This window comes from Oncorhynchus nerka, linkage group LG5, assembly GCF_034236695.1.
Source record: "Oncorhynchus nerka isolate Pitt River linkage group LG5, Oner_Uvic_2.0, whole genome shotgun sequence".
NCBI classification, from domain to species: domain Eukaryota; kingdom Metazoa; phylum Chordata; class Actinopteri; order Salmoniformes; family Salmonidae; genus Oncorhynchus; species Oncorhynchus nerka.
This window is the reverse complement of record NC_088400.1, coordinates 53,951,782-53,973,429: the sequence shown is the minus strand read 5'-3', so window position 1 is coordinate 53,973,429 and position 21,648 is coordinate 53,951,782. Positions and strand designations below refer to the sequence as shown.

The 21,648-nt window shown below is 42.9% G+C and overlaps 1 pseudogene; it reads right to left on the bottom strand.

Annotated features, from left to right (window-relative positions):
* Positions 1–704: 704 nt before the first annotated feature.
* Positions 705–21,648, bottom strand: part of LOC115129638 (glycogen synthase kinase-3 beta-like) — a 42,846-nt pseudogene continuing 21,902 nt past the window's right edge.

Below are 21,648 nucleotides of genomic sequence, written 5' to 3'. Positions count from 1 at the left end.
ATGTTCCTCAATATGATAATATTATAACAGTCAAATTAGCATTGAAAGACGTCTTGCAGTACCCTCCGTTTGGCTCAACAGTCGACTTGAATAGCAGCAATACCCTGGTGCCATTTTCAACTCCGTTACTTACGTATAGGTTGAGATTAATCTATATGATTAGACATTTACTGATGATATATATTGAAGGTGCAAACATCTAATTTAGACCTATGATACCATAAGCCATAAACTGGTGCATGGCAAATTTGCGTCCTACAATTTTGGTCTTAAAAGAAGTGCATCATTCAGGTCTATGGGGTAGGCAACTTTAGATTCCACTGTTTTGTATTTTTGTTTATTTGCCTGGGTTTTGTGACTGATGCCACAAATATGTACCACCCATAGAGTGGCGTGCCGCTAGTGTTTAAATATGAGGGAACTTAGTTCAACACAGGTAGGTCACACGGATTTTCTTAATTGTGGGCTCAAAACAAGCGCGTCACGGGATAGGATACTTTCTACTGGAACACATCCAACTTTGAGCTAACAACAAACAGGGTTGTGCTCAGTAGGGAACATACTGTAGCAAATGTTTTGCAACGGAATAACAAATATGTGCGTTCTTATACAAGCGCAAGTAACTCAGTTTCAATGTTTTCTCTGTTCTAAACACAACCCAGGTAGCATATGAGAACATAACAAAAGACATGACAGTTTGTTCATTTCCAGGCTAACCTACGGTTTATTTAATGCAAATTACAGTACCAGGTAACTATTTCTCTGAACCAAGTCACATAGAGACAGAAATATTTACAGGGAGAGGGGACATTAAGCATACCTTCACAGAACAAAAAGTTTATATTCAAAATGAAATCAAAATTTCAGTCACAGAGGCATTCAAGTAGAAGTAATGTTAGTTTTTTTCTGTTGTAAAGTCTTAATTTCTGAATATAACCCAGTCCTTCATTCTTTTTTAAAATTTGTATATATATATTTTTTTTTAAACATTGTGTTTTGTACATATATTATCCTTAAAGACAAGTGGTCACATTGTTTGTTTTACAGGCCAAATGATTGGATAGCAACACATTTACGGATGCAAGCATACAAATATATGCTTTAAAAAATGTAATAAAAAACATGAAGGATTGGTGCTACATGACATCTCTCCCAGAGTGCTGTTGAGAATGTGGACACACAAATCCTACAGACAAATTGTTTATTGCCATAGTTGAGAAAGTAATACTGAATACGATAAGACTCCCCCCACAAAACCATGTGGGGTTGTACGTGCATCGCTCATAAAACCATAAAAACACATTTTAAAACCCACCCCAAACCTTCCTGGAAAGAGAATGTATTTTTAAAGTGTCTGAGAAAATCAATGCTACAACCCCCAACCCACCACCACCAAAGGGGATCCCAAAGTCAAAGACACATAGCCAATCGTACAAAAAGAAACAGTGACGAGGTGATGTGATGAGTGTGGTCTGTGTGACGCCTGGCTTTGTAGTGAATTGTGGAACATGAAAGATCAGAGAGGTGGAAAGGGGAAGTCAACAGCACTCCACAAAGGAATAGGGTGAATCTGCCCTGTACGCTGGTCTCGAGTCAGTTTTGTGTTTTCCCACTATGGTTAGGATTTCGGGAGGCCTAGATCTGTGCGTAAGGGCAATTTTACAACAGAGCCTCCAGATAGGACCATAGAGGGAGGAGACCTGGGGAAGAGAGGAGCGAACGAGTGGAAGCAAAGGCACTCCAACCTATAGATACACTATACATTACTGGTTATCCTTACAATGATACAGCTGGTACCTACTGTACAGTCGAGATTGAACTAAATGGCTGGAGGAGAAAAACAAAGCTGATCTACAGTTTGACTATACAATAACTTTTAACCTGAATGTTTTTTTCTTTTGTATTCTTCTTTATATCATTCATTTTTGTTTTTGCTCGTTAACAGTTCTTGGGTCTGCCTATTTACATACCATACATACCACAGGAAGACACGCACACGTAAGCCAGTTTGGTGAGGAGCATCTACTTACATAAATACATACACATTTGTGTGTACTTTTTGTATAGGTCTTCAAAGTGTTGAGGGATGGGATGGAAGGACTTTCAGTTGTAAAAGAAGAGCAGGAAAGGGTGAAGTCAGAATGAGGAAGGACTTCCAACAGTGGTTTAAAATGACATGGGGCTACGTCTGAAATGACACCCTATTCCCTACTACTTTTGCCCAGCGCTATGTGGACTGTGGTCAAAAGCAGTGCACTAAATTATAGGGAACATTCGGACACAGATGGTAACAAAGAAAGATTGTGATGAAATTCAGCACAATCAACAGCATACGCCCTCATCCAAGCATCCTTCATAGCCAGTCCCCAAAACCCACCCCAACCTAACAAGAAACGGAACAATACCAGGCTTTACTAGTCATAATGTCTATCTGACAACAGCAGGAAAAGTAAAACATTGGTCGTGGTCTTCATTGAAATCACATGAAAGACCAGCAGAATCTCTTGCTCTTAGGTCTGTTCTGGCAAAGTTGTCGGTACGGCATTACCCTCCGGGGGAAAACGGGGGAAAACTCATTTCTGCACCGTTTCTGGCAGCTAAAACGGGGACGAACCCAAAAAACATGCGGAGGTGCGAGACAACTGTTGCCTTACGAGCAGAATCACAAAATGGTGCTGCATACAGTAGCAGAATTGTGATTTCTGAAGCGGGAGAGAGAGAGTAGCTGACACAATTCTACAATATATCAACTGTGTATGTGTACATTGAACACAGACAGATATCGAGGTCAACCAATAAAAGTCACAATGTCATCAAGGTCCTCAGATGTATATGTATGAATGGGTGGGATGGGGTTGACAGGGGCCCCAAGGGGCCACAGTCTGAACATAAGGCTGTTGCAGGAGGCATGTAGAGGCCTCCCCTACACGGAGAGAGTGGGTGACTATACCAAGCGTAAGAAAAAAGGAAGATTGTCTATGGAAACAAACACGTCAAAGTACTTTTGTATACTTATTTAGCTATACATTAGCTCTACACTAAACACACCCGCACTCAGTCCCCTCTTCAAAGCACAGAAAGATGAAGAGCAGCTCTGAGAACATCACGGTTGTCCTTTTTGTACAAATAAATAATCAAACATTAAAACAATGGGAGAGGGTGGAGGTGGTAGGGGAATAACGAAGTTCCGATTCGGTTTTCCTTGCGTTCATCTTTATCGGGCGTCAGTTTTCTTGCTTTGCTTCATTAGTTGGTTGGTGTGCAGCCATGCCACTGTTGTTGTCCAGAAGCTGGGACATGGGCAGCGGGCAGACGGGTCAGGAAGAGGTCTCAGGTGGAGGTGGCGGCAGCGTTGGTGGTATGGCCACGGTCTCCGCTGTTGGCATCTAGAAATGGAAGCAGTACGTTACACTACTCGCCTTTAATGAGGAGAGCTCTGGGCCACTATTCACAAAGCGTCTCAGAGTAACAGAGCTGATCTGGGATCAGGTCCACCCTTTCCATATCATGTTATTCATTATTTTCTAAAGGGGAAATCTGGTCCAAAATCAGCACTCTAGACGCTATACTCTGGGACGCATTGTGAACACGGGCCCTGGTTAGTACTGAGAAGAGACTAGCCAGGAGTGCTGAGGGTGAGGACAGAGGGGGAGAGAGAGAGGTTCCCAATCTTCCACTGACCCCGAACCCCTGCCACAAGAACCCTAGTTTACACCTATCCAACCCTGTCAGATATACAAACGTGTCTAGGGGTTGATTTAGGAATGGCAATAGTGGGAGAGGCAGGGTGAGAGAGAGAGAGGGTGAGAAAGCAAAAGACGGAGGTGGAGGGTGTGCTGACCTGAGGGTGCGGAGGTGTTGGTAGGGGTGAATGCCCCGGGCTGATTCCGGGCGTGGGCGGGGATGAGGATGGAGGCTAGGGAGGGGTTACTGGACAACTCTGGAAGCAGAGAGAAAGAAACATCATGTCAGACACAATCACCTATAGACAGAGAGCACATCTTAGATGTACAACTACAGACCCGACTATCACCACCATCCTACCGGAGTCACAGCATGCATTGATGACCACATCGTAATCAATCACCATCCTCAAATTCAGTAAGTCACATTCTGTGTCTATGGACAAAATTTGCATACTCCCAAAGTTTGCACTTGCACACTCCCCATCATAGATTTAAAAGATTTGGATTGGTGTAAATAGTGACTAGAGGGCGTTTCCAACAATGTCACATCCACAGTGTGAAAGTGCACACTTTGTGAGAAGGGTGTAGAGTCAGGATACAACCACATCTACCAGTTACAACCACAGAGCCAACCACCCAAATACAGTTCCCTATAGACACACATTCTACCATTTGGCCTACAACCACAGAGCCAACTACCCAAATACAGTTCCCTATAGACACACATTCTACCATTTGGCCTACAACCACAGAGCCAACTACCCAAATACAGTTCCCTATAGACACACATTCTACCATTTGGCCTACAACCACAGAGCCAACTACCCAAATACAGTTCCCTATAGACACACATTCTACCATTTGGCCTACAACCACAGAGCCAACTACCCAAATACAGTTCCCTATAGACACACATTCTACCATTTGGCCTACAACCACAGGCCCAACTTTCACATTCACCTTAATAGAATATTTAGCCTTTATTTTAGCAGGGCCATTGAGACCAAGCTCTCTTTTACAAGGGAGCCCTGCATTACAAAGCAGCAAGGAATAGTGACACAATTACATCAATCATAGTCACAGCATTCATTCGCTGTGATCAAATTTCAATCTTAATCACAATTATCTAATGGAGTAATAGTCACATTCCCCATTATTAACCACCACGCTAATCAGTAGTCAGATTTGGCATGTATAGAAATACAATTACTAGAACAGACATTCCTATTCAAGTCAAAGTTCTGTGATGAGTAGACTGGCATCCATATTTAGTGGTCCCATGAGTGTTCCAGTCAAATTTGCAGTCGTCTGAAGGGCTTTGTCCATTCTAGTAATTCTGTAGGAGATACAGAGCTGTGTCTGAGCTCCCGCCATACCCTGTGTAGAGAAGTTGAAGAGCAGGGGCTTCTCGCGCCCGTTGGGCAGCTTGAGGTTGGGGTCCCGGAGCTCATCGAAAAAGGTGTGTGCACAGGCCTCCAGGGGCGTGAAGCGTGCTGTGGGCGTGTACTCCAGCAGCCGCGAGCACAGAGCGATGGCCTCAGGGGGCGTGCGCGGCCGGAACACCTGAGAGCCAATCACACAAGGCTGAAACCGGTCAATGACACAGGTTAGAGGTGACACGTCAGCTAAAGCTCCTGGGTGAAGATTACCCTAGGTACAGATCTAGGATCAGCTTCCCCCAATCCTAACCTTAAGCATTAGTGGGGAATATGCAAGACTGACCAAAGATCAGCGTCCAGAGACAACTTCACCCTACACCTGCTAAACCAATGACAGCTAAATATTATACAGTGCCTGTGCAAAATCCCAATTCATTTTTTTATTTAAATCTAAGGCTGCAAAATGTGGAAACTGTGCAAGTGTGAAAACTTTCACTAGGCACTGTATATACACACACACACGACAGGTGGAATGACAGGGTTTTAAAATCTTGCTCCACTTTAAACAACTTTACAAAGCCTTATATATACATATATATATATGGTTCTTACATATGTTGTGTTTTTGCCTATGAATGTTTTCTGAAGCATTTATAGACTTATAAAGGGTTTATAACGGCTTCATTAAACCTTTGAAGTGGCTGTTTAAAGTGGGACCTAAAATGTATTGTAGATGCACTTTTATTCAGACACCAACAGGCCAGAGGACAGTGCAGTACTACACCACCAGAGGGAGTGTAAACATATCTTAAAGGTGCTACATCAATCCCGATCTCTGCCTTGGTTGTGCAGCATTTAAGGTGATACGGCCGCTGCAGAAGTCAGGGCATTCATACTTCTTGCGCTTCACCGAGCAGCCCAAAGCTGTTTTGAAGGAAGAAGTGAGTTTGTGTTTATACAGGACCTCCCGCCCTCACCTACCGGCAACCAATCATGTCAATGCGGAGCCATACGGAGCCCTCCGCATTGTTACAGAATTTGAGAGGCGCAAAGAGATGCGGTACGGAGCTCAACATGGCCACACCACCCATGCGGCACCTCCGACCACATTTTCAGATCATGCATAAATTGTCTCTTGCAGACGAGAGAGCTGGTGTAAAACCGTGGGACAAATATTGCGGTCCCAATTACCTCCCTACCTGTATCCCTTCCCCTTGGCCCTAACATGCTGACCAAACCACACCCGCGCAAGTTGATTTTGTTCACCCACACCAGAAGTGATCAGGACACGCAGGTTGAAATATCAAACCAAACTCTGAACCAATTAAAGATAGGCTGCCTAGTAGTTAGAGCGTTGGACTAGTAACCGAATGGTTGCAAGATCAAATCCCCGAGCTGACAGGGTAAAAATCTGTCGTTCTGCCCCTGAACAAGGCAGTTAACCCACTGTTCCTAGGCCGTCATTGAAAATAAGAATTTGTTCTTAACTGACTTGCCTAGTTAAATAAAGGTAAAATAAAAAATATTAATTTGGGGACAGGTCAAAAAGCATTAAACATGTATGGCAATTTAGCTAGCAAGTTTGCTGTTGCTAGCTAGTTTGTCCTGGTATATAAACATTGGGTTGTCGTTTTACCTGAAATGCGCAAGGTCCTCTACTCCGACAATTAACCTTTTTGGGATAGGGGGCAGCATTTTCACTTTTGGATGAATAGCGTGCCCAGAGTGAACTGCCTCCTACTCTGTCCCAGATGCTAATATATGCATAGTAGTATTAGTATTGGATAGAAAACACTCTGAAGTTTCTAAAACTGTTTGAATGATGTCTGTGAATATAACAGAACTCATATGGCAGGCGAAAACCTGAGAAAAATCCAACCAGGAAGTGGGATATCTGAGGTTTGTAGTTTTTCAAAGCTTGGCCTACCGAATACACAGTTTCTATGGAGTCAAGTTGTACTTCCTACGGCTTCCACTAGATGTCAACCGTCTTTAGAAACTGGTTTGAGGATTCTACAATAAAGGAGGGGCTCATAGTTAGCTCTTGTTCCAGTTCTTTTCTTCAGACATAGGAATTCTCCGGTTGGAAGCTTATTGAAGTTTTATGTTAAAAACATCCTAAAGATTGATTCCATACATCGTTTGACTTGTTTCTACGACCTGTAACGGAACTTTTAGAGTTTTTGTCTGGACAAAGTGCTTGCGCCTCATGAAGATGGATTACTGGGCTGAACACGCTAACAACAAGTGGCTATTTGGACATAAATTATGGACTTTATGGAACAAATCAGTAATTTATTGTCAAACTGGGATTCCTGGGAGTGCCTTCTGATGAAGATCAAAGGTAAATTAATATTTATAGTGTTATTTCTAACTTCTGTTATTTCTCTGGCTGGATTGGGCTCTGAGCGCCGTTCTCAGATTATGCTTTTTCCGTAAAAAAAATTGAAATCTGACACAGCGGTTGCTGGAATCAAAACATTACGCGCCAATGTAAACTGAAATTTTTGGATATAAATATGCACATTATCGAACAAAACATACATTTATTGTGTAACATGATGTCCTATGAGTGTCAACTGATGAAGATCAAAGGTTAGTGATTAATTTTATCTATATTTCTGCTTTTTGTGACTCCTATCTTTGGCTGGAAAAATGGCTGTGTTTTTTTTGACTTGGCTATGACCTAACATAAATCGTATGTTGTGCTTTCGCTGTAAAGCATTTTTGAAATCGGACACTATGGGTAGATTAACAAGATGTTCATCTTTCATTTGCTGTATTGTACTTGTTAACTTCTTGGTGACGGGGGGGCAGTATTTTTACGTCCAGATGAAATGCATGCCCAAATTCAACTGCCTGCTACTCATCCCCAGAAGATATGCATATTATTAGTAGATTTGGATAGAAAACACTCTGAAGTTTCTAAAACTGTTTGAATCATGTCTGTGAGTATAACATAACTTATTTAGCAGGCAAAACCCAAAGGACAAACCATTCAGAATCTTTTTTCTTTTAGGTCACTCTTTTCAATGGGTTTCATTGGGAATCCATATTTCTAAGGGACCTTCTTGCAGTTCCTATCGCTTCCAGTGGATGTCAACAGTCTTTAGAAATTGGTTGAGGTTATTCCTTTGTGTAATGAAGAAGTACGGCCATCTTAAACGAGGGTCACTTGAAGTGTACTGTTAGATAGAGGCGCGTGGCCAGAAAGCATGCTTCAGTTTGTTTTCTTCCTGTATTGAACACAGATCATCCAGTCTTCAAATGTATAGATTATTTACGTAAAAAAATACCTAAAGTTGTATTACAAAAGTAGTTTGAAATGTTTTGCCAAGTTTACAGGTAACTTTTGAGATATTTTGTAGTCACGTTGAGCAAGTTGGAACCGGTGTTTTTCTGGATCAAACACGCCAAATAAATTGACATTTTGGATATATATTGACGGAATTAATCGAACAAAAAGACAATTTGTGATATTGATGGGAACATATTGGCGTGCCAACAAAAGGAACTCGTCAAAGGCATGAATTATATTTTTATTTCTGCGTTTTGTGTCACGCCTGCAGGGTTGAAATATGGTTTCTCTCTTTGTTTACGGAGGTGCTAACCTCAGATAATAGCATTGTTTGCTTTCGCCGAAAAGCCTTTTTGAAATCTGACATGTTGGCTGGATTCACAAGTGTAGCTTTAATTTGCCATCTTTCATGTGTGATTTAATGAAAGTTTGATTTTTATAGGCGCTCTGCATTTTCCCTGGCCCTTGGGCCAGTTGGGACGCTAGCGTCCCACATATCTCAGAGAGGTTCATGTGTGAAAGTTACATATTTCTAAAAACTATTTTAGAATTTTGCGCTCTGCCTTTTCAGTGGAATGTTGTCGAGGGGTACCGCTAGCGGAATGCTGTTCAACCTGTAGATTCTAAAATGAGCTCTGTGTGAGTGTGTGTGTGTGTGTACACTGCTGTTCCTCTGCTTGCCCCTGGGGCTGGTGACCGTGTGAAAGTGTTTAACATGCTTATCTCAAGAACACTGGAGTTCACTGATGCATGAGTGAGATTTGAAGACGGGGGGAGAATCCGAACTTCTCTTAAATTATATTTTCACTCAGCGACAGAGAAAGAGACACTCAGATGTAGGCGACTGAGATTTTAAAATAGTAAAAAACGGTTCCTGTACCTGTTGACTCACCTTAGTCCATGGGTGTGCCTTGATCTGAGGGAACTTAAACTCAGTGTAGTTGGGATTCATCTCTCTGATCTGCTCCCGAGTGGGAGTGCCGAGAACCTGGGAAGACACGGAGAAAGAGGAACCGTTTTCCCATCGATATGTACATTTGAAGTATCAGGTGTGTACTTAGTACTTGTATGCCAAAACGGAAGTTAAACACTCATTACATTAGTTACATTACCACCAGGGTTGTTCTCAATTCAGAATCGACTCCCATTCAACTCATCAGCTGAAATTCTAATTGGACTGGCCACACCCCACAGGATGTAGAATTTGAGTGGCAGGAAATATAATTTAACTCAGTCATAGAACATGGGAGATTCATTGAATCTGACAGGTCACACATACACCAAAGAATACATTGGTTTTCTCTGGAAACAATCTTTTAACCTTAGTGCTTAGAATAGCCAATTATATTTCCACAACCCATTTCATTTGTTTGGCTTCTTTTTGAAGGCTCTAGGGTCAACTTGAGGGATAAACTAACGCATTCTGGGAAATGTAGTACTTAACAAATGTAAGTGATTAATGACATATTATAACTTAGAATAGTCACATACAGGTTTTGTTTTGCTTGATCATTCATTTTAAGAGTGTCCTGAAAATACATTTTCTCATCAATATTTTATATGCGTGTGTATATATATATATATATATATTTTATGTACACTGAACAAAAATATAAAAAGTAACATGCAAAAATGTCAAAGATTTTAGTGAGTTGCAGTTCATAAGGAAATAAGTAATTTTAAATAAATAAATTAGGTCCTAATCTATGAATGTCACATGACTGGGAATACAGATATGCATCTGTTGGTTACAGATACCTTAAAAGAAAAGGTAGGGACGCGGATCAGAAAACCAGTTAGTATCTGATGTGACCACCATTTAACTTATGCACACATCTCACGCACACATCTCCTTCGCATAGTTGGCTGTTGATTGTGGCCTGTGGAATGTTGTCCTACTCCTCTACAATGGCTGTGCAAAGTTGCTGGATATTTGCGGGAACTGGAAAGAGCTGTCGTATAGGTTGATCCAGAGCATCCCAAACATGCTCAATAGGTGACATGTCTGGTGAGTATGCAGGCCATGGAAGACTTGGGACATTTTCAGCATCCAGGAATTGTGTACAGATCCCTGCGACACGGGGCCATGCTTTATGCTGAAACATGAGGTGATGGCGGCGGATGAATGGCACGACAATAGCCTCAGGATTTCATCACGGTATCTCTGTGCATTCTTTTGGTTGACGGTCCGGCTTACCGTCCGTCTGTTGACATTTGAAGGCAGGTGTTTTTACCTTGATGATCTCCACTAGCTGATCCACCCCACTGTCGCCGGGAAAAATGGGTTGCCCTAGCAACAGTTCTGCTAGAACGCAGCCAGCGGACCATACATCTGCAGAGGATGGAGAAATACTGTGAGGACTCACACACACTAGTAGTGGGAGTGTACATATGCTAAATGACTTAAATGTAAATGTAGGTAGTTAGTGTAAGGTGTTAGTAATAGGAGGTGTAGTCAGCATAAGGTGTTAGTAGTGGAAGCGTACCTATGCTGGAGGTGTAGTCAGTGGCCCCAAAGATGAGCTCGGGGGCTCTGTAGTACCGTGAGCAGATGTAGGACACATTGGGCTCACCACGGACCAGCTGCTTCGCACTGCCAAAGATAACCAAGGATGAAGGAAGGAAGGAAGGATGGTGGTTAAGGATGGTCAAAAGGAGAATTTGAGACTTGAAACTGCTCTTTCTTTTATGTATACCAGTTAGCAGTTTGCTCAATTCCTCTCAAAGGAAAAAAGGATGGAGGAAGTAAGGTAACGAAGTTAGTAACGTTCTCAGACATATCTTCAGACCCTAACCTCATTAAAAAAAAAAAATCTTACTAGAACTCAGGCCCAGACCACAGCACATTGCTGATGTGTAAGCCTGAGGGGCTTTGTCCATTCTAGTAATTATATTTCTATGAGCTGGGCTAGGTTGGGTTTATGTTCCTCCATCAATATGGCTTTCAATGTTCCAGCCCACCTGCCAAAGTCACAGAGCTTGAGCACGGCTGTCTCCGGGTCCAACAGCAGGTTCTGGGGCTTGATGTCCCGATGGCAGATCCCAAAGGAATGGATGTAGGCCAAGCTCCGGAAAAGCTGGTACATGTACATCTGCAGAGAAAGATGTGGACACACACAACTTAGTACATGCTCTAAGCTAGCTACACATAATGACATGAGTGGTAGGCCTATAGAGTAGAGGCAATTCCTGCTCCCTCGTATTCAATGGGCTAAAAATAACAGCGTGCCAGTGTCCAAATCCCCCAGAAGCCTCAGCCAACAGTCCCTGGCTCTGACTCCAGTCCAGCCCTTTGTTTATGCCACTACTTCCACTTCCTTAAGTGGCAAGTTGGAAAGGCAGAGATGGCGGGGGCGCTATAATAAGGCCGCTGACGCCATCTCAACTGGCCGCTACACAATGACGCAGGACAGCATGGTGAGGAGGACGGGAGAGAAATGCCCAAAGGACTCTGTCTGCCTTCCCAGACACACAACCATCCCACCACCACTCATTGTGCAAGACTATTCTGTTGGTTCTACAGTACCGGGCAAACATTTTTATTTGTACCCCTTTTTCTACCCAATTTCGTGATAACCAATTGGCAGTTACAGTCTTGTCCCATCGCTGCCTCTCCCGACTCCGTACGGGAGTTGCAAAGGTCCAGAGCCATGCGTCCTACGAAACACGACCCCGCCAAGCCGCACTGCTTCTTGACACACTGCTCGCTTAACCCGGAAGCCAGCCGCACCAATGTGTCGGAGGAAACACCCTACAGCTGGCGACCGTAGTCAGCATGCACGAAATCGGTCCGCCACAATGAGCAGCGGCGCAATGGGACAAGGACATCCCGGCTGGCCAACACGCTGGGCCAATTGTGCGCTGCGTCATGGGTCATAGCCTTGGATCGAACCCGGGTCTGTAGTGACGCCTCTAGCTCTGTGATGCAGTGCCTTAAACCGCTGCGCCAGTCGGGAGGCCCTGTACCGAGCAAACTAAATCAAAAACAGCTTAAGTATTTGACATTTGTATTTGACCCAGGTCTACCACATATTGCATCTAAAGCAGTGTTTCTCAGTCCCCTAACAGTACACATTTTTATTAAAAGGCCTGAACAAGAACATCGGATTCAACTTGCCAAATAATCATCAAGCCCTCGATGAGTTGATTCGGGTGTTTTTGTCCCGGGCTACAACAAACATGTGTGCTGTTGGGTGCGCAACCTGAGTTGAGAAACACTGTATGTTTATTTTTAGATCAGAGAGTAGTACCTTGATGACGCGATAAGACTTGAGGGGGTCTTACCTTCACATAGACCATGGGAGGGTCTGCTTGGCTCGGCTGTAGTGTCGAGCCACTCTGTACACAGTCTCAGGAACGTAGTCCAGAACCAGGTTGAGATACACCTCGTCCTTCTGTAACACACACGCAGAGACATTTAGAGTATGGGTCAGACTTGGGACAGTTGGCTGAGGAGGTTAGAAGCATGTATGAATTCCTTTGGAGTGATCACAACGTAACATGGTTATTGCTCATTAGGCACCAAACGGAAGAAAACTGACTGAAATGTTGAGGGGCTACCAATAAGAAAGGCTAATTGTCATTTTGTGTGCCTAATGAACACAACCCAGGTCTCGCTGGATGACTAAGCAGGCCAGACAGACAGTGAGAGAGAAAAAAATTAAGAAAAATAGTTGCTGTATGATCTGGCAGAGACACGTAAGCTAGACATCAAGGGAGTCAGATGGTTGTTTTTTTGGCAGGGCAACAGATGACTGTTCTAGTTAGGGCAATGGGATATCACACTTTTTCTACGAATCCGTCCCCGCAGATGTCTTCAATGAACCACTAAAAGATTAAGAATGATCACATATACACTGAGTGTACAAAACATTAAGATCAGCATCCTAATATTGAGTTGCATGCCCTCCACCCATCCCTCCCGTTTGCCCTCAGAACAGCCTCAATTCATTGGGGCATGGACTCTACAAGGTGTCGAAAGCGTTCCACCGGTATGCTGGCCCATGTCGACTCCAATGCTTCCCACAGTCGTGGCAAGTTGGCTGGATGTCCTTTGGGTGTTGGCCCATTCTTGATACACACAGGAAACTGTTGAGCATGAAAAACCCAGCAGTGTTGCAGTTCTTGACACAAACCGGTGCGCCTGGCACCTACTACCATACCCTGTTCAAATCCCCCATTTGTCTTGCCCATCCACCCTCTGAATGGTCCAGGTCTCAATTGTCTCAAGGCTTAAAAATCCTTCTTTAACCGGTCTCCTCCCCTTCATCTACACTGATTGACGTGGATTTAACAGGTGACATCATTAAGGGACCATAGCTTTCACCTGGATTCACCTGGTCAGTCTTTGTCATGGAAAGAACAGGTGTTCTAAATGTTTTGTGTATATGTTTTAACTGTATATCATCTGTTCCTACCACACAGGAAATTAAAAAGGCCAAGTCATGCTGAGATGTGTTTGATCCCTGTGCCTTATTAAGTCTTCTCAAGACCCACACAGTCACAGTCGCACACACACACTTCCTGATAGAGCCATGCTCTAAAATAAGCCCCCACACAAAGGATGACTCACTCTCCTGCCTTTCTCACTAGGCAACAGCAGCCCTTAAATTACACCTCTGATTGGCTCATCGGCTCACACAAAAGGCAGATGATTGGATCCTTCCGTTGTTCCCTCCTGACCATGTAAATAACTGATTGGTTTGACAGCAACAGGTAGTGACTGCTTAGTGCTCTGCCCCAAGTAACAGTGTGTGTGTCCGTCTATTTTATGCATTTCCCAGTATTCGCAAAATGAACTGAGAAAAACATAGATTATCTGTAAATCATGTGGTAGGCTATGATGTTGGGCTGGAAAAATATGGCACAAATGTCATAACAATTTGTGATTTTTTTAGATGGGGTATGTCGTTTGTGTGCCAATTTGTGCCATGGCTGCATGTGTCTAAATGAGATGTTGTTTTCCAGAGTCTCACTACAAGCCTTGTATATGCTTATAAATGAAACAAAGATGTGCTTCACCAATCAAGAGGAAAGGAAAATCTGTTTGAACCACACCACTTAGGACCCTGATTAACCATAAGATGGTGGGAATTAAACAGTATACAAGTAGTAATTCTATGTATTTTCCGGAACGGTACAGTTAAGCAATAACGCCCGAGGAGGTGTGGTATAAGGGTTGTTCTTAGGCACAACGCAACGTGGAGCCCTTAGCCATGATATATTGGCAATATACCACTAACTACAGAGGTGCCTATTTGCTATTATGAACTGGTCACCAATGTAATTAGAGCAGTAAAATTACATGAAATAGCACGGCTTTCAGCCAACCACCCAGTTAAAAAAATTATACTAATCTATTCCACTGGATGTCATAAGGTGAATGCACCAATTTGTAAGTCGGTCTGGATAAGAGCGTCTGCTAAATGACTTAAATGTAAATGTAATGTAAATGTAGCATGCCCTAATGAGCACCACCCTCTCTATGGAACGACAGTGACTCCCCTTCCACAGCAGACAGTCTCATGTGTCTATGAAGTCACAGTCAGAGGAGGGGAAAGGGCAAGCAGGGACGCAGATCAGTGTACAGACCTCCAGACACTAGGTCCTGGTGTTCGGTCTGGCTGGGGCTAAAGGGTCACATCTCAATAGTGTAAAGTGGCTTCCTCTCCTAGTCCCCACCCAAAATAATACCCTAATAACTGTATAAATGTTTTTTCCCATCACAAGAGGCGAGGAGATTAAGCTCCTTGAGAAGCACCCGTGGTCAGCCAGAGAGACGTAATACCGTCACTGGGCAAGGCAGGGCAGAATAGGAGCCGGCTCTTTTAAGGTAGAGCAGCAGCCTTTAGTCTGGTCACATAGCAGGCTCCGTTTCCCTCTGGCCCATATCCAGAGGCCAGACACCCAGTGTCAGCATGCCCACCACACTGTGCCAGGCTGCAGGATCACATCACATTAAACACACACTACAGGTCATAGTGGCAGACTGACTATCACTTTATCTATGCAAATAGACCACTGCACACCACCATAGGCCACAATGTCAGTCTGTCTAGCCAATTGATGGGTCGAGATTTTAAAATGTGTATTTTTCCATATATTGACACATCCTGTGTTTTAATCCAATAAAATATTCACTGAGCTTGTCTGATGCTTTAAGCACACTGTTTGATTAAATAATTACGACACACATGACTAGAGGAAGTCCGACCAGCAATTGATTTGATTGTGCCGGGCCAGGCCAGGCTCAGACTTGCTGCGCTCTGTAAAAAAACACAAAAAAAAGCAGTAACTGTCTCTCTCTCCTCCCTGCTGCAGTGACCACCACTGAATATCAAAGTGTTTATTGTACTGTCCGTGTTGCTGAAGCTGCAATATAATTACAGCCATTTCTGACCAAAATCTCTCATTTGTTTAGGAAGAACATTCCCTATTTCCTCAACCCTTGCTCTCTTTACGTGAGACATGTATGTAGTATTGCATGCACTTGAACAAAGACCTATTGGCATGGGACTAGTATTACTACAAAACGTTAGTTATAACTCCAGAATGTCCGTTATTCCACAGGACTTTTTTGGGCGGGATTAGATTTTTTCAAAACTGCCCCCTGTAATTTTTATTTTTTATAAATACATTGAAAGTTATGACTGGAGGTTTTTATTCTAGGAATGAAGATATATTTCAATATGTCCAGGTGATAGGGCCACACAGACTGGTTCCCAAGTTTTTAAACCATACCAAACCTTGAATAGGATATTTTAGCGATCCGCAGTACAGCCTAAATGGAATTGTTACTCTCCTGCCATGTAAAAATTACTAACATGGCAGATTTGGACTAAAATTACAGATGTGGTGTTGTGTGATCGTGCACATAATTACATTACCCGACCTCCCCCAGTAAAACTAATCCCGTCTGAATAGGGCACAATGGGGCCTGACTTATAGCATATCATAATCACCTCAATACATTGGTCATAACAAACTCTGAACACCGTAATAGCAAAACGGATGCAGAGGACACTCCAAACCAAGCACTCCATTCTGCCACCTCAGGTTCTTTTGGCCCTCCCACTCAGCCCAGTCCAAGCTCTTCGCACTCCTGGCACCCCAACGGTGGAACCAGCTTCCCCCTGAAGCATGGACAGCAGAGTCCGTGCCCATCTTCCAAAAACATCTGAAACCCTACCTTTTCAAACAGTATCTTAAATAATCCTCCTCCCCCCCAAAAAAACAATTATACACTTAACCAGCACTTGACCCCCCCAACCCCCCTTCCAGCTCTTACTCTACTGATAGCTACTTGAGGGAAAATGTACTTTCTATTCCTGTGATATGTGGTTGTCCCACCTAGCTTTCTTAAGATGAATGAACTAACTATAAGTCGCTCTGGATAAGAGTGTCTGCTAAATTACTCAAATGTAAATTACATGACAAATAAACTCAAAACAGGGAATGTTTACTGGTTGCTGAGGAGGTAAAGGGCAATTCAGATGTGTGGAATAAATGTGACTAGTTGTGGATAACAACTGGAGATCAAGAAAAAGAAGGTAAGGAGCAAGCGCTGCATGTATATTGTGTGCCAAACAGATGCTGTATAGAATACAATATAATTTTCCTGACAGTTTGGAACAATGTAAACAGTAAATAAAGTCTGTTGTAGCGTTTTTTTTTGTTAGGCCTTTATTACAGCAAAGACTAAAAACAGTCGCATTCATTCATGAATGCAATTTCCAAAATGGAACGTTTTATTTATTGTTTAAGCTAATTATTCAAGGCTCGCTCGATTTAATTTGACTAAACTGCTCGACTACAATTCAAATCATGAATGACTCGTATGCTGTGTGATGACATGAACAATGAATACTGTATCTATCAATCAGTCAGACTATAAAAGTATTTAAATACAGGCCTAAGTAAGTTACGGTATTAAGACTAAACAGGAGGCGCTTTCAGGCCTACAGCTCAGTGGTGGTTATACAAGGCTGCTATACTAAGCCTTCCAATGATAATGACATTACTTATGATCTTAATAATAACAACAATAAGGAAATCAAGAAAAAGGAGCATTGTAAATAGTTGACAATTTGGAACAGTGAAACACCTCCAGGCTATGTCAGGGTTATTTGCCCAAGGAGGAGAGTGATGGAGTGCTGCATCAGATGACCTGGCCTCTACAAAATCACCCAACCTCAACCCAATTGAGATGCTTTGGGATGAGTTGGACCACAGAGTGAAGCAACCAACAAGTGCTCAGCATGTGAGAACTCCTTCAAGACAGTTGAAAAAGCATAAAAATAAAAATGGATTGGTCACATACACATGGTTAGCAGATGTTAATGTGAGCGTAGCGAAATGCTTGTGCTTCTAGTTCCGACAGTACAGTAACACCCTAACAAGTAATCTAAAAATTTCACAACTACCTAATACACACAAATCTAAAGGGATGGAATAACAATATGTACATAGAATTATACGGATGAGCGATGGCCGAGCGGCATAGGCAAGATGCAATAGATGGTATAAAATAAAAAAATAAAGGTGAGATACGGAAACATTAAAGTGGCATTTTTTAAAGTGACTAGTGATCCATTTATTAAAGTGGCTAACGATTTGAGTCTGTATGTAGGCAGCAACCGCTCTGTGTTAGTGATGGCTGTTCAACAGTCTGATGGTCTTGAAATAAGAAGCTGTTTCCAGTCTCTCGGTCCCAGCTTTGATGCCCCTGTACTGACCTCGCATTCTGGATTGGAGCGGGGTGAACAGGTAGTGGGGTGAACAGGCAGTGGCTCGGGTGGTTGTTGTCCTTGATGATATTTTTGGTCTTCCTGTGACACCGGGTGCTATAGTTTGCCCCCGGTGATGCGTTGTGCAGACCGCACCACCCTCTGGAGAGCCTTGTGGTTGAGGGCGGTGCAGTTTCTGTACCAGGCGGTGATACAGCCCGACAGGTTGCTTTCAATTGTGCATCTATAAAAGTTTGTGAGGGTTTTAGGTGACAAGCCAAATTTCTTCAGCCTCCTGAGGATGAAGAGGCGCTGTTGCGCCTTCTTCACCACACTGTCTGTGTGGGTGGACCATTTCAGTTTGTCGACAGGGGAAAGAGCCCCAGATCCACAAAGTCCCTTCCACCAGGTGGCTGATGAGATATGTTGGCACGACTGCCATATTGCATCTCCATCCCAAAGCCCTTGCTTGGAAGTGTACTTGGCCAGACTGCCAAGAACCTTGTCCTCATCCAGGCCAAGGTGGTGAGACATGGTAGTGATGACACCATATGCCTTGTTGATCTCTGCACCAGACAGGACGCTCTTGCCAGCATACTTGGGGTCCAACATGTACGGTGCGGTGTGTATGGGCTTCAGGCAGAAGTCTTCGCGCTTCTTGATGCATTTCAGAACTACAGCTTTCCTCTGTTTGGAGCAACAGTGAAGTGGGAAGGGCAGTACGGATTTCTTATCTTAAATTTGCAAGCAGAGTCTGAACATCAGACAGGAGGGCATCGTCTCCCTCAATCCATGCAATGGCTACTGCCATAGGTTTCAGGAGTTTTAGGCTGCTTACCACTCTCTCCCAAATGACATCATCCAGGAGGATCCTCTTGATGGGGCTGTCCATATCGGCAGACTGAAATATGGCCATTTCTTGGAGAGGCTCCTTCCCCTCCAGGAGACTGTCAAACATGACAAGACCACCCCAGCGGGTGTTGCTGGGCAGCTTCAATGTGGTGCTCTTATTCTTCTCACTTTGCTTGGTGAGGTAGATTGTTGTTTTAACTTGATGACCCTTCACATACCTAACCATTTCCTTGGCTCTCTTGTGGAGTGTATCCATTGTTTTCAGTGCCATGATCTCCTTGAGGAGCAGATTCAATGCAAGAGAAGCACAGCCAATGGTTGTGATGTGAGGGTAGGACTCCTCCACTTTAGACCAAGCAGCCTTCATGTTTGCAAAATTGTCTGTCACCAGTGCAAATACTTTCTGTGGTCCAACGTCATTGATGACTGCCTTCAGCTCATCTGCAATGTAAAGACCAGTGTGTCTGTTGTCCCTTGTGTCTGTGCTCTTGTAGAATACTGGTTGAGCGGTGGAGATGTAGTTCATTATTCATTGCCCACGAACATTCGACCACCCATCAGAGATGATTGCAATACAGGCTGCTTTCTCTATGATTTGCTTGACCTTCACTTGAACTCTGCATCCAGCAAATGAGTAGATAAAGCATGCCTGGCTGGAGTGGTGTATGCTGGGCAAAGAACATTCAGAAATCCCTTCCAATACACAATGCCTGTGAGCATCAGAGGTGAAATAGTTGCATACATAGCTCGAGCAAGACATTCCTCTGACTACATTCCTCCGTTGAGTCAAAAAAACGTCTAATTCCAGGAGGACAATGAGCTGTTGCTATCGATAAGGTGGCGGCTTTGTCATTTTCACCTCGAACAGAAGTAGAGGGACTTTTGTCAGAGGTTGGTTGTTGTGAGCGATGAGGGAACTTCATGCACTTTGCCAGATGATTCTGCATCTTGTTGCATTCTTCACATATGATGTGGCACAGTATTTGCAAATGTACACAGCTCTTCCTTCTACATTAGCTGCAATGAAACGTCTCCACACATCAGATAGTGCGCCAGTGGCATTTTCCTGTAAAGATTAGAATAAAATGAATAAATAAATAAAATACAATTTCATGTACAGATAAATAATTAAGCAGTTAGATTAAACAACTCCTTTGTAAGATAGTTTATAAAACATGTATGGAAACAGGTGAATTAACACTCCTCAGTTAGCAGGCTCAACCCACATGGCAGCAAAACTTAACTACCAGAAAATTGTTAACAAGTTAGAAATGATTTGAACACTTTGCTGTAGGCTACTATTTACTAGTTAACAAAAAAATAAATGTCATAAAATATATTCAACCCACCCAGTATTGTAATCAAAACTTACCAGAAAGCAGTCCTTGGCTCAGATAGTGTAGTAATGGGGGCTCAATAGCATCTCATTAGTCGGCAAGATCTTGAGAATCAGCTGCACATGTGATGGAAGAATGCACTGTGCATGGAGAGGGTTGCAATTCCATTGAATTGGGGACAGTTTAACCAAAATATGCCACAAGACCTAGAATTTCCTTATGTGTATCCCACAAAAAAAAAGGTTCACTGTTATAAACTGACTTTTTTCATGAATTTGACCTCTTGAAGCTAGGGGGCACTATTTTTGTTTGGAAAAATAACGTTCCCAAAGTAAACGGCCTATTTCTCAGGACCAGATGCTAGAATATGCATATAATTGACAGATTAGGATAGAAAACACTCAAAGTTTCCAAAACTGTCAAAATATTGTCTGTGAGTATAACAGAACTGATATTGCAGGCGAAACCCTGAGGAAAATCCAATTAGGAAGTGCCTCTTATTTTGAAACCCTTCTGTTCCTACGCATGTCTAGCCTCCATTTAAAGGGATATTAACCAGATTCCTTTTTCTGTGGCCTCCCTAAGGTGTCAGTCTTTAGACATAGTTTCAGGCTTTTATTTTGAAAAATGAGCGTGAAGGATCACATTGCGTAAGTGGAGAGCTGGGGGCTCTCAGAGTGAGTTTGTGCGCAATTGAGTAAAGCCGCCATTTTTCCTCCCGCTGTTATGGAAAAAGCTACACACTCGGTTGAAATATTATCGAATATATATTTTTAAAACTACCTGAAGATTGGTTATAAAAGACATTTGACATGTTTCTGTGGACATTATAGATATTATTTGGAATATAGCGGTGAGCGCTCTTTCCTGTGGATTTCTGAACATAACGCGACAAACAAACGTCGGTATTTTCTGTATAAAAATCATCTTTATGGAACAAAAGGAACATTTGCTGTGTAACTGGGAGTCTCGTGAGAGAAAACATCTGAAGATCAAAGGTAAACGGTTAATTTGATTGCTTTTCTGATTTTCGTGACCAAGCTTCCTGATGCTAAGTGTACATAATGCTATGCTAGGCTATCGATAAACTTACAAATGCTTGGATTGCTTTCGCTGTAAAGCATAATTTCAAAATCTGAGACGACAGGGTGATTAACAAAAGGCTAAGCTGTGTTTCGCAATATTGCACTTGTGATTTCATGAATATGAATATTTGTTAGTAATATTATTTGACTGTTGTGCTATGCTATTCAGCGGTTGCTGACGAAAATTATCCCGCTACAGGGTTGGGTAGCGTCAAGAAGTTAAGCAAAATTCCCGGGCTTAACCTCCCATCAAAAATGTACGGAAATTTACTGGAAATTGTCCGAA